General features: G+C 43.1%; 1 protein-coding gene across 5 annotated transcripts in view; it reads left to right on the top strand.

Moving 5' to 3' along the window:
* The window catches only part of CNTN3 (contactin 3), a 397,708-nt gene that overhangs the window by 122,676 nt on the left and 260,304 nt on the right, over positions 1 to 14,728 (top strand). Inside the window, exon 2 of one of the 5 annotated variants that reach the window (XM_053297699.1) lies at positions 1,545 to 1,611. The exons of the other annotated variants lie outside the window; for them this stretch is intronic. The gene's annotated coding sequence lies outside the window, so the exon portion shown is untranslated. The remainder of the gene's footprint in view (positions 1 to 1,544; positions 1,612 to 14,728) is intronic. 5 annotated transcript variants of the gene reach the window in all.

Raw genomic sequence — 14,728 nt, 5'->3', positions numbered from 1 at the left:
TGCCCACTGCTTGCTCCTGGTGGCTGGGCCGGCATGTCACAGCCTCCTCATCCAGCGGCTGGGCCCGCCAACACTGCCTCCTCATCCCAGCAGCTGGGCCCGCTGCCACCTCCTCATCCCGCCTCTGCTGCCTCCCGGTGGCTGGGCCGGGCATGCCATCACCGGCTCCTCATTCTGGTGGCCGGGATGGGCCTGCTGCCACCTCCTCATTCCAGTGGCCGTTTTCTCCCCATGCCCATCACTAGTCCAGCAGCTGCTTGTGAACTCTCGCGAGAGTTACCACGCATGGGATTATTGACGGGTATGTCTAGGAGAAATAAATAAATAAATATATATATAGTGTGATGATTTGCACAATCTACTACTACTACTATGAATATTTATATACCACTCTTCAACAAAATTCTCAAAGCAGTTTACATAGAAAAATAAATAATACATAAATAAGATGGTCCCCTGTCCCCAAAGGGCTCACAATCTAAAAAGAAACACAAGGTAGACACCAGCGACAGCCACTGGAGGGATGCTGTGCTGGGGTTGGATAGGGCCAGTTGCTCTCTCCCTGCTAAATATAAGAGAACCAGCATTTAATGATACGACAGAGAATCTGTTAAGTCTCCTTTCTTTGGTATGGGTATGTAGACTGACCTCTTCCAATCTACCCCCTGCTAACTGGGCAAAGAGGCACCTTTTACCGTGGTGATTCTCTTTATTTAGCAGGGGGAGAGTAACTGGCCCTATCCACCTCCAGCACAGTACTTCAAGTGATGGTTGCTGGTGTCTATCTTACGTTTCTTTTTAGAATGTGAGCCCTTTGGGGACAGGGTTCCATCTTTTTTGTTTGTTATTTCTCTTGTAAACTGCCCTGAGCCATTTTTGGAAGGGCGGTATAGAAATCAAATTATTATTATTATTATTATTATTGGCCACTTTGTCATTCTCCACTTTTTCTGGCATAGTTTGGTTAAAGCCTTGACTGATTTGTCTTTTGTTGTCTGCCATATTTCTGTAGCTATTTCATCAATTCCTGTAGCCTTCTGACTTGGTAATGACTGGAGTGCTGATCTAACTTCATCTTCTTGTACTAGAGGTTCCTGCAAGTAGGGAATCTCTTCTCTTGTATCTTGGATGTTGATGTCACTGCTGTACAGATCTTCAGTATACTCCTTCCATCTCTGTTTGATCTTCTCTGAATCAGTTACTATCTGTCCTTTTGGCATCCCTTAACATACCAGTTCCAGGTTGGAACCTCCTTTTGAGTTCAAATATCTTTTGAAAAACTTTCCTTGTTTTTCTGTGTCTCTTTCCATCCTCATCTTTTCAAATGTCGTTGTAGTATTGCTCATTGTCTCTTGTAACAGCTTCTGAAATTCCCTATTAAGTTCCTTCCTGAGGTCTTTATCTTTCTTGACTTTTTCTTCTCTCATCTTCTTGGCAATTTACACCATCTCTTCTGACATCCATATTTCTTTCTTCTGTTTCTTGGTCTTTGGCAGTCTCTTTTCACATTTGCCTTTAACAACTTCTTTGATTTCATTCCACAGTTCCTCTGGTTCCGTATCAATGAGGTTCAGAACTTCAAAGCAGTTCCTGATGTTCTCCTTGAAAATGGTGGGTACATTCTTTAGATCATACCGTGGAAACTGGTTAGCTTTGTTTTTCTGCTTCAGCTTGACTCAGAACTTTCACATGAGCAGTTCATGATCTGTTCCACAATCGTCCCCCGGCTATGTTTTTGCTGCTATAACTGAGCTCTTCCACCTCCTTGCACCAATAATGAAATAAATGTGATTTCTATGTACTCCATCTGGTGATGTCCATGTGTATAGGAGCCACTTTGATTGTTTGAAGAATGTGTTAGCAAGAAGAGAGCATTGGCTTGGCAGAAACTACTAAGTCATTCTCCTGCTTCATTTCTGTTTCCTAGGCTATACAGTACAACTGTGTTTTCCTCCTTACCATTTCCAACATTGGCATTACAGTCTCCAACCACCACCAGCACATCTTGCTTGCATGTTCTGTCAATTTCAGACTGGACTTGAGCATAAAACTCATCAACTTCCTCTTCTTCTTCATCAGTTGTTGGGGCATTGACTTGAAGAACTGTCATGTTAAAGGGTTGTCCATGAAATCTAATTGATATTAGTCGCTCACTGACCACATTGTACCCAAGGACTGTCATTGCTTTATCCTTCAATGTCATTGCTATATCCTTCAAAGTAACACCGTTCCTCCTTTGTTTTTCATGTCCTGAGTCGTAAATGGTATGATTTTCTGACTGAAGGTGTCCTATTCCAGTCCATTTTAATTCACTGGTGCCCAAGATGTCAATATGTAGTCAATTCATTTCATCTTTCACTGTGTCAAGCTTTCCCATATTTATTCTTCTTATGTTCCACATTCCCATTGTAATTCTGTCTTTGCAGCTTTGGGTTTTCTTTTCCTGCATGGCAACATCAGCCACTAGATGTCCAAAAGGCTTTAATCTAACCATGTCATAAACACCTCGGTACTCTGAGAGATCCTCAGCTCTTCCTCAGTAGTACACGCCTATTAATCCAAATAGACATAGTGTGAAATACACAATTTACAATAACTAATATAATGCCAAAAGATTAAACCACTAGCATTTGGGGTACAAGTGATTTAATTTGACAAATATGTCTCTTGTAGACAGTAATTTTAGTTAATACGTTATACAAATTATTCACTAACCGAAAATGTTTTAGGTATTAATTTACTGTCAGCTTCAATCCTATTAAAATTTGACTTGTCGGGGATTGTTCCTTTAAGATAGCAGAATGCCTACACGGTCCCTTGTTTTTCTAGCACTTGTCTCTAAAAGTTTTTTTTTAAGAAAAAAAATCATGGAGCAGGCAAAATCAAACTCTTCAAACCAATTAAATAAACATTTTGGAATGTGTGCTTATAGCAATAGCAATAGCAATAGCACTTACATTTATATACTGCTCTATAGCCGGAGCTCTCTAAGCAGTTTACAATGATTTAGCTTATTGCCCCCAACATTCTGGGTACTCATTTTACCGACCTCGGAAGGATGGAAGGCTGAGTCAACCTTGAGCCCCTGGTCAGGATCGAACTTGCAACCTTCTGGTTACAGGGCGGCAGTTTTACCATTGCACCACCAGGGGCTCTTATGAATTAAATAACTAATAACACTTTGCATAATGTGTTATAGCTTTATTTTTACCCATATTGAAGAAAGTTCAGGTCTATCAATGGCTACTAGTCTGGTGGCTATAGGCCACCTCCAGCCTCTGAGGCAAGATTACTTTAAATACCAGTTGCAGGGGAGCAACAGCAGGAGATGGGATGTGCACAAAACCGGTTTGCCCAGTTTGGTTCAAGTCCGCACTGTACTTGATCTGAACTGGGCATGTTTGGTTTTGCCCCGAACAGACCCTCCCCCAGCTTGGCTCATATTCGAGCCGGATCAGGGTTATACAATATTTTTTTTTCAAAAACTCACCACCTCCAGAGGGTCCCGCCGTGGCCACATGGGGGTCTCCGGTGGTTCCCTCTCCCCCTGCTAGCCTCCCCCCACTCCCCAAAGGGCTGTTTTGGCCCATATTCAGATAGTTCTGGTCCTTTCTGATATGGTGGCAGCCATTTTGGAGGCCAGTGTATATGCATTCTTGTCATTTGCATAGCCAGGTCATTTCCAGGCCATTCAAATGGGCAGGGTGCATGATGAAATGGCCCTTTGGAGAGCGGGGGGTGGCCGACAAGGGGGAGTAGGAACTGCCAGAGTGCCTCCATCAGTGGTATCCCCCTGGAGGTGGTGAGTTGTTGTTGTTGTTGTTGTTATTATTATTATTTTACCTGCAGAACCCCTGAACATGCCCCGAACCAGCTGGGTGGGGGGTTGTTTCGGCTCGACCTCGAGCCAGACCGGATCAGTGGCAAACCGGCTTGAGGTTGAATCAGTTTGCACATCCTTAGCAGGAGAGAGGGCATGCCCTCACCTCTTGCCAGTGCCTTCTCAGAGACATCTGGTGGGCCACTGTGTGAAATAGGATGCTGGCTTAGATAGGACTTGGGCCTGATCCATCAGGGCTATTCTGATGTTTTTAAAGTCTCTTCCAACATGTTCTCTGCCCTTATATTACGTTAGTTCAATATAAGTTATATATTTTCAGAAGTCGTATTTGGTCTGTTGGAATTATGAAACTGATAGTATTCCACTAGGAAGTGTATCATCCAGTCTATCATCCAGTGTAGAACTGTGAACACAATTGAGTTACCTATTTGAGAAAAGTTTTCTATTTGTGCACAGTTTCTGCTGAGGAAGAGGTTCATACTTGAAATGTGTTGGGATTTTTTCCAGCAATAAATCATTGTTGCACCATCTTGTGTCTTCCTCGTCCTTCACCTGCTATGACAAATATCTGGGTATGCCACACAGTAGGAAAAGAAAGGGGTCGGTGAAAATAGCAAGAAAATGCACGGGAGCAGCATAGTTGCTTATCTCACATTGCATTAGAGGATTGAAATCTATGCATATATTCATCAAATGCCCAAATTCCAAGATGGTAACCCCGCTGTTCTCACAGTATCAGTGGGAGTGGGGAGGAGAAGAAACATACAATACCAAATTGATTCTCAATACATTTCAGGTTTGTTCTACTTTAAAAAAATGCTGCTGCAGAATGATATCTGCTGGTGTAGATATGATGTTGCTGTGTTCCAAAATACGTGAATAATTTTAAGCATTTCCCAGTCCATATACCTGAAGCTAGAGCGACATATTTCTCAAGATCTTTTGTGATACCATCAGCTCGATTTTGGAGAAGTTGAGATGTTGCTGATCTTTGCTTATAAACCTTGACCCCTTTTATGTTCTAACAAATGGACTGATTTCAAATTAGCTTTTGCTGATGCCTTATTTTATATTTTAAATTGCTTTTGGCTTGTCATTTAAATCTTAATAGCTTATAAAAAGTAAGACGAACATTTGACACTGTTTTTTGTTTTGTTTTAAATATAACCTTGAAAACTGACTATATTGGAAAACTGACTATATGGGATAAGTGGGAAAGTGCCACTTGAACCTGCAGAGGTACAACACCCCAAAATGCCTAAGTTCTATGGTACCTGTGACATCAGTACCTGTGATGTTTTCCTCCTCTTACTTGTTCAGTCAGTTATGTCTCACTGTTAATGTTAAGCTTCAACTCTGAAATTCAAGGTAACACTTATGTAGACCCCATTGTGTTTGGGTCGCCGTTCACTCTTCTAGAACAGTTTCTTGACTTACTCTTTGAGCCACTATTTCTCTCTCTTTAAAACTATGTATATTAAGGTTTTGGGGTAGGTTTTACAGATGCTAGGGAAAGGATCTGGTAACATGTAAGCACTATTTGCTGTCAGCATGATGTGTCTATAAAGTATCGGGGGAAAGGCAACCTGAGTGGCCTTTTGAAGGCATGACTGTGTGAACCATAGCTGGGTATAAGTTTGCTATCAGATTAAAATTTTCTGCAAACATACTCTGGCTAACTGCAAAATTGTAGCAGAGGAGCAATTGCAAAATGAAAGGAAAGAGAGACAGCCATTCTGGTAAACTGGAATTTCAGTTGTTTCTGAAGACCAGTTTGCATACAACTTTTTTGAAACCAGCTCTGTGTCCAGAACCCTTACAGTAATGTGTTCTACTTGCATGAATAGTAACATGTGAGCTTGAATGTTCAGAGATGTTACCTCCTCTAGATAACGGAAGGCACAGTGGCTAAAATCCACATTCCCCTTACATGCATGTTTCACTGCTCATCACGTGTGCTGCCCCCTGATTGGATCAGTGATGTTGAATAGAAAGCATTTTATTCTTTTTTCTATCTGTTGAGTCACTATAAGCTTTTTCAGAATACTGTGAACTGAATTCCAGAAATCTACACTATACAGTTCAGTTTTCATGTATAAAAACACTCTGCTTAAAGGGATACCTAACAATTAGGGGTATGCACGAAAAACATTTTACGTTCCGTTCTGAGCTCAGAACAGAACACAAAACATATTAAGTGTTCTGTTGGAATGGTCTGAGCACCATTTTGGATTCCAAAATGGTACATAAAATGGGGTTGGAACGTTCTGGCTCAGAATGGGTCATTCCGATCAAAGCTCAGAACGGGACCCTTTTTCAGTTCCAAACTCAGAATGCTTGAAATGGCCTGTTTTGAGGCAGAACATTCCAACCTGGGAACATTCTTCACATCCCTACTAGGGGTATGCAAACCGGCTTGACACTGAGCCAGTTCAATGTTGAACCAGTTCGGTTCGAAGGTTTGGGGTTGAACCGAACCATGCCCTGTTCGGTCCAACCCCGTACCAAACCCCCACCCCAAATGTTCAGGCGGTTCGCGGACCCTTTTATGTTAGTTTTTTACCTTATCCCCCTCGGGTGAGTTCCTGGAAGTGGTGGGGAGGGGTGTGTACGCAGAGGTTCCTACTCCCCCCACTGGCTCTCCTTATTGCCTCTTCTGGCGAGTTTGGCTGGTTTTCAGCCCTCTTCTCTTGGCGTGGTGGCCATTTTGGAGGCTGCACACCTGTGCAGTTGGCCTATGTGTGGCCCAGGCCATGCAGAGGCGAATCACGCAGGCGTGCGGCCTCCAAAATGGCCACTGCACCGAGGGGAGAAGGCCAAAAACCGGCCGAAGAGCCAGCCTAACCGGCTGGAGTGGACAATAAGGAGAGCTGGCGGTGGGAGGGGGAACCTCCATGGACCCCCCACCTCCTCCAAGAACTCCCCTGAGGGGCATGAAATAAAAAAAATAACATAAAAAGGTCCATGAAACCCCCCAGACCGAACTGATCCGGTTGGGGTGGGGTTGTGTGGGTGCTGGACTGAACTGGCCCAGTTGGGTTTGAGTCCAGTCTGGACTCAAACCGAACCGGGCCAGACGGTTCCATGCACATCCCTAATCCCTACTAACTATAGATGATAACAATATAGATGCATAGCGTTGGAGTTTTTGAGCAGAACTCTGCTTGCACAATAGGACTTGCCCACTCCCCTGCTCCCTACATCACCCCCTGGTCCCCCAAAAAACTTCTCCTGAACAGGATACCCTCCAGAAGGAGGAGGCTATAGGGGCTGCCAGAGGGAGAATATTTTTGCTCCCAAAATTGGGCAAAAGTACCTCCTGCAAGTGGTGGTCCTCTGGCCACCTTTTCAGAAATTACAACCCAGCCCCACCCCCCGCCCATGATATTTTAGCCTATATCACTGGATGTCCCCTCCCCGCATGTAGATGTTCTAAAGGAAACAAGATGGGATCTTGAGGCACCCTTCAATTGAAGGCCATGAAGAGGAATAATAGTCTTTCAGCACCACTTTCTGGATCCTCCAAAAAAGACAAGGTACCCCTGAACCCCAATCTAGTAAAACAGCTGAGAGGGATATCATGACTGATAGTTTTGAAAGCAACTGAAAAGTCCAGAATGAAGAAGATTATATTTCTCTTGTCTATCTCTTGGTAGAGGTCATCCACAAGCGTGACCAAGACAACGTTCATTCCCAAACTGGTCCAGTACCAGAATAGAAGAGATCTAAATAATTGGTTTCATCAGCACACTTTATAAATCTAGAAGTGCTTCATCATGTTACCCCAAGTAGATTAAAACAATTGGAGGGGGCAAATATTTGCTCTTCATTGCATTTCAAGAAAGTTAAAATGTTGTGTGAATAAAAGTTTTGTGAAAAAACTTGTGTGAACAAGTTTGCAAGGTTAATTTATTATATTACTACATTGTGTAGTTTATAGTATGTTATTTAACTATTGCTTCTGCATTTTGATATCAAGCTGTATATTTTAATTGTTTGCTAGTTTGCTTTCAAAAAATTGAACACAAAATAAATACAAAGGGAATTTGTAATCTTAAGTACTGTTTTTATTATTTAATAAAGTGCTGTAAATCCAAGTATGTGTGAAGAAGCGGGGTGGGATGGGGAAAAACCTGCTCAAACTTCCTTATATTTAATGTGCCACTGAGAAAAGTGTTGACCTTGTGCAAATAGCAGAAATTCACATTATTGATTTTGCAAAACATACTCGTAATTCAATTGCACAGAACAGCAAAACATTATGGGATGCTAAAGATATAATATAAATGCAGTCACTGATCATGGAAGCTCTGAGAACAATCCCAGAGGAGTCTCACATTTCATAACTGCCAATAATTTTGTTTTCATGCAGCCCTGTGTATCTGTTTAGTTAAATAGGAGGCCCTGTGCCTGAGCACTTTGTTGTTCCTGTGTTTGGAGTGGCGGGTGCAAGAGTGGTATTAAGTACATATATTTAATCCTGTGCAGTGTAGGAAATGGAAATCATAAGGAGTAGGTTCAATTTCTAGTGCTGCTATGAATACGTACAAGTGAAGGTTGAATTTCAGATGTGTAAATGTTGGTGGAAATGCTGCCAATCACCCAGGCACATCCTGTCTACAAACTGGAGAGTCATTGCCTGGAAAAGCTAGGTAGGTATAGTGTAAGCCATTACAACTCACCTGGATTATTAGTTGGCATTTGAAAGGCAACCCTTTCCCCCACCAAGGAGCAAAGTAGGGGTTCAACTGGTTACCCTTTTTTGACCAGGTATAAATGTTTTGCTCTCCATTGTATTGTGGTTTTTTTTGCTTACCTCACATGATTCTCCATGGTTAATTAGGTTCATTTCCTGGTCACTGTGTGGGATTTGAAAAATTGTAGTGGTGAGCACCCTACAGCCATGTTTGGTGTGAGGTGGAGTCCTTGGTGATTTATGGCTTGGGGAGTGTTGGCTGGGGGCTTTCTGGGGCATCACCCACCTTAAAGGCTATATGACATGGCGGGAGGGGGCAGTGTCATGATTCTTGCCAATCTCTGATACCTTTGGTTGGCAAGGAAGAGAAACAATTTGCACTAGACTGTGAGGCTTCTCTGAGTGAGGATGCAGGGGAGAATTATGCTTTTTGCTGCCCATAGGCAAAAAGGCTTTTGACACCCTCTTACCGAAAAAAGGGGGGGAACTGCCACTGTGTGGCAGCTGCAGTAACTGCAGAGAGGGAGGGCAAGGTGGGAAGTTTCTCCTTTTGTCCTCTAAGAACGCCACTGCCGGTGGTGGGATGGGGCACGGTGGCAGCTGCAGCAGCTGCAGGGAAGGTGGGGGTGGTGAGGAGGAAGAATTCCCCCCTTTACCTTTGAAAATGCCACATCTGTGCAGCGGGATGTGGGGGCATTGAGCTCCTTCCAGCTCCCCTCCTCCCAAGTGACTGCACGGGCCTCTCTGATGTGCAGTCCGTTTTCAGCCTTCCTCCACGTGTGGAGGAAGACTGGGAAAGAGCTGCACAGCCTTGAGCCCCATCTCTTGGGAGGAGGGGAGCTGGAAGGAGCTTGGGGCCCCCCTATCCTGCCACACAGCTGCTGCATTTTCAAAAGTAAAAGGGGGAACTCTCTCCTCTTCACCCTCTCCCTGAAGCCACTGCCATGCCCCATCCCGCCACCGGCAGTGGCATTCTTTAGAGGGGAAAATTGGAAGTTTTCCCTGCTGCCCACAGCTACTGTTGCTGCTACACAGTGGCATATTTTTTAAAAAGTTAAAAGAGGGGGTACTTTTTCCTCATCCCCCTCCCTCGCTGCAGCCACTGCTGCCCCTAGAGAGGGGTGGCAAAATTTGAGGATCAGCAAAATTTGCCATTCCTTTTGCCACTGCAAACAAATGCATACTCTGCCTCTCTGGTAATCTGCCACTGCCGGGATGAACTCGTTCAACATGATGTAAATTAGGAACTCAAATCTAAGGTAGCAAGTCATTAGTTCCTGCACTGTATGGGGTATTTTGGTGATGAGCAGTCAGTTTCAGAGGGAATGAAAGATAGGTGAAAATTGCTGCTCCCCTCACTAAATCAAATCAATTAAATAAATAAATAAATAAATAAATAAAGCATCAGTGCAGAAATATTCTGGAATTCACACTGCTGAAGCTGCTCATGACAGTCAGGATTTAATCCTGACTCTGTGTTACATTCAGACCAGCTCAATGCAGTGATTAGTAGAAGCCAGCATGCGTTTGTCAAGAATAAATCCTGCTAGGCCAATTGTTGTATCTTTTTTTGTTTGGATTACTAGTGTAGTAAATTGTATGAATTCTGTGAATGTAATTTTATCTTTATTTCAATAAAGTGGTTAACAAAGTTCTCCTGATTAGCAAGCTGTGTCAAATTTGAACTAGATGATAATACCATCAGGTGGATTTACAACTTATTCAAAAACTGTCCTTGAAGAGTGCTCAGCAATGCCCTTATTAAACCAGAGGAAGATTTGAGTAGTGTATCATGGGGCTGATACCCCCCTTCCCCTGCCCATGTGAATGGTGAATGGATTCTGCTTTTGATTCTGTTTGGGAATGGGTCAGGATTATATATTATGTTTGAACTGAGCAATACTGGCTTATTTTAACCTGAAATAAACCAGGATCAGGATGGTTAGGCTTTGAAACAACCCAGGATAATACAGATCAGACCCAGTTTATTTCAGAACCCTGCTTAAAATAACCCAGGATCTCTCTGTTCAATGTAATGAGTAATCCTGGGTTGTTCTTATACATGTTCAGAAGTAGAATTCTTCCAACTCCTATGTGGCAGAGGACGTGGAAGCACAGGCTCCTTGATCAGGGACTGATCTACAATTGAGCAAATGGGTGCAATTTACACAGGCTGTCACTAGGGAGAGGTATGCCCAAATTCCTGACTTTAATCATAATTTCTTCTTTATAGAGAGTTTTCTCAGGGAAGTGGCTATTTCTGTTGGAAGTGAAGGAATATATGATTAGAGGACCGTTTTGTAATTAACTATACAAGCAGAAAGATGTCAGAAAAATAATTTGTGTTAGTTCAACCTGTATCATTTTCAGTCCATATAAATTGCAAGCTGTTGCACAAGAAACCAACACCACCATGTATATGTTCATCTTCCTAGCAGATACATTACTGAGGATGTTTGAAAACTAATGAACAATTTCTTAATTTCAGGAACAGGCCCAACCCTTGAATGCTGCTTAAGCTGCTGCTGGCAGCAAGGGCCATCTCACTTCATAACTTTGAATCACTGCAATATGGCTACTGTGGTGATGAAAATTACAGAGGGAATTATCTGTTTGTACTCCATTTCCAAAGGAAAGTTAAATAGGGAAATGGCATTTGTTGAAAAACATAAGCAGAACATGTAGAGGTCATTCATACGATCAAAAAGCTATTCTACTACCCAGGTTTGGAAACTGTGTGTTCTTCCAAATTTTGTTTGTTTGGAAGGTAGGAGGAAAAGCTACACAGGTTTTCCTACTACCTTGCTTCCACACAACCATAAATTGGGAGCACACACAGCTCCCAAACCTGGGTAGAACACAAGTTTTTGATTGTGTGAATGGCCTCACTGACCCCTTCCTATGATCTGTGAGAAAGGACTTGAAGGGGCCGGGGAGGAAGCCTCAAAAAGCTTAACTCCCCCACAGATTATCATTTCTGTTGATCTGGGCATGGAGATCACACACCCAGACTTGCAGCTACCTTCTTTGGCAGCGTGGAGGGTCGGGGTTCTGGGAGGGGCCTGGAACTCCCATAATGCAATGTGTGAGTGCATGGATACCAGCCAGGAGCCCTGCAGTCTCTCAGCCCCAGCTGCAAGCAGCTGGGGCTTGTGGATGATCAGAAAAATGGGGTTAAAAGAGTGCTCACTCTCTCAACCCCGTCTAAGAGGGTGGCTGATTTGGTGGGTTTGCCGCCAAGGCACCACCAGGATTGAGCCCAATCCTGCCGGTTCTCAAACAAGGGCAAGACCAGGCATGGCTTCATTAGCCTGGTTTTGCCTGCGCATGAAAACAGCCTCACTGTGTGTTTGGCTTGCCAGTTTTGCAGTTTTGATAGTATCATTGACAATGTCATTATAGATAACAAGATACACATCAGAATTAATGAAATTTATGGCTTGGGAAAGTAGCTGGGAAACAATAAGAAATGCCTTGCTGCCATAGTCCCCTAATGGGATACACATTCCTAAAGATCAAGCAGTCTCCCTGATTGCCATCCACCTGCTGGAATAGCTACGAGCTGCTTGTGGTTGGGCTGACTTTGAAGCTAATTATTCAGGCAGGAAATGTGGATAGGCAATGTTACATACAAAAAAAGAGCATACAAACTTTACAACTGCCAAATGGGAAGATGTTTTGGAGAGAGGTGGTTATTTTCATCGAAGAACTTACTGCTGCATTCTTCTGACTTAGTGGTGTGTTTTTAAAAAAATAAAAAGTGTTTTTAAAGCACCTGTTTTTCTCCTGTAAAGAACTTGGAGGAAGCCTGCTTATCATCTTGAAGAATTACAGATGGTTTTGCCCAGTCTACAGCTGGAAATCTGAAATGTATGTTAATAGGTTTACTGATTATCCTAGAGGCCTTCAAGGCTTTGGTTGTATCTTATACATAGAAACATTAGTTTATTTAATAATAATATTAACAATGATAAATAATAGGTTTTTTTGTTTTTTAAAATCCCAAGAATTATGAAATGAATGGAATTTGGCAGTGGGTTTTCTCATCTGCCTCAGTATAGGGTTGTGCAAACCGGTCTGGCTGTTCATGGGTCGAACCGAACCATCCTGGTTCTGTCCGGATTGGAACCAAACCCCCTCATGCATTCACGGATTTTTAAAAAATATATATTTTTAACCTTTTAGCCCCTTCTGGGGGCTTCATCTAGGCCACCGGGGTGTGTGTGTGTGTGTGCGCAAAGGTTCCCCCTCCCCTCATCGACCTCCATCAACACCACCGCAGCCTGTCCAGTCGCTTTTTCTGACCCGTCTGGGCCTCTGTTTCTTGGTGCTGTGGCCAATTTGGATGTTGCCGCACATGCACAAATGGCCTCTGTTAGGCCTGGCATTGCCCAGGGCCTTGCAGAGCCCATTTGCGCATGCACGGCATCCTTAAAAAAAGAAAAGAAAAAAAGGCAGCCAAAAATGGCTGCCACACATGCTCAAAGGGCCTCTGCGAGGCCCTGGGCAATGCAAGGCCTTGCAGAGGCCATTTGCACATGCGCAGTTGTGTCCAAAATGGCCATTGTGCCAAGAAACAGAAACCTGAATGGGCCAGAAAAAGCAGCTGGATGGGCCACGGTGATGAAGATGGAGTCAGGTGGGAGGGGACCTTAGCAGTTGCCCCTGTGGCCTAGATGAAGCCCCCCAAAGGGGCTAAAAGGTTAAAAAAAATTTGCAGGCCCCCCCAGACTGGACCGAACTGGGGGGGTTCGAGGGGGGTTCGAGGGGTTGCAGAACTGAACCAGGCCAGCCGATTCCATCACACCCCTACCTCAGTATAGTAGCTAGAAAAACAGAAAGAACACCTACCAGATTCTGGTGATGGTTCCACATGGTCTTTCCTTGTGTTACTACACATACTCAAATAATTATGTAATTATTTGAAATGTGTCGACATCAGTTGATGATATTGTCAATTCTGTGTGTGAAGTTTACTTATCTATTGAACTTTTAGACCACTTTCTCTAAAACGGTACTCAGGGCAGTGAAAAAGCTGTTTCTGTGCATGTGCAGCAAAGTGTAGTGTCCATTCTGTCATCTGATTCACTAGCTCAGGAATATAAACTTGTCAGGAATGTATTCCAGGATTTTAGAAGAATGCAGAGAGAAAAAATCTGGTTCTGTGACACAAATTGGAGAGCATAATGTAGTGATGTCCAGGAAGTCAAATTCTTTGAGATCAGCTAGTGGAAAATGATATAGAAATTTCAACATTCTAGAAGCAGCTGATTTATGTATTCAGCTTCTATGCTTTATACTTTGTGGTAACTTGAGTGTTGTATTTGAATATGGGAGAACCAGTAATCAAATTCCTGTTTTACCAAAATTATTGTGTGGTCTTGCGTAAGCTGCATGACCCTCCGGGTCATATATCTGGGGACATGTTTCTGGAAAGCAAACAGCACTTCTGGAGGCCGGGGAGACCAGGTGTAAATAATTCGCCCCTCCCCCAATCAATGTAAATCATTCTCGCCTCCCCCAATGCATGCACTCTGCTACTCAAGAACCCTATGGATGCATTAAGCGCATCCTCTCCCTGAGAAGTCACAAATCTTGCTGCATAATTACAACATTTCTCTGGATGTCAGATACTGTACAATACCCCTGAAGAGGGCTATTGTGGGTACCTGGTCATGTCAAAAATAAGTATGTGGGATTCTGTCCTAAAGCCGCTAAAGCATCGCACAGAGGAATTGATGAGACTAACAGCAATGTTAGTTTAATCTCTGGAATGCTCTCCCAATGGCTATTTGCTCCTCAGTCTCCATCACGGCTTTTAGAAAGCATGTGAAAACTTGGCTTTTTACCCAGGCTTTTATGTGATTGTCTCCTCTGCTGCTTCTTTGTATTCTGTATGGTTATTTTATGCATGTATTTTTAAATCTTGTTAGTTATATCTCTTTTTATTTTGTAACTTAATATTTTAATTGTGTGATTTGTATAGTCTTGTAATTTTTCTACGTGAACCGCCTTGGGATTGCTTTAATGAAAGGTCGTATACAAATTTTAAAATAAATAAAATAAATATAAATTTAGCCTGGACTAAGGGCTCACTCGTGCCCTTAACTCTGACTAACAGGCAGGGCTCTTTGGCAGGTTTGCCACAGTACCGCCTCTGGGAGCCATGCAGCTCCCAGTGGTTCTCATGT

This window comes from Hemicordylus capensis, chromosome 2 (assembly GCF_027244095.1).
Source record: "Hemicordylus capensis ecotype Gifberg chromosome 2, rHemCap1.1.pri, whole genome shotgun sequence".
Lineage (NCBI taxonomy): Eukaryota > Metazoa > Chordata > Lepidosauria > Squamata > Cordylidae > Hemicordylus > Hemicordylus capensis.
Note: the sequence above shows the minus strand (reverse complement) of the source record. Positions and strands in the feature narration are given on the sequence as shown.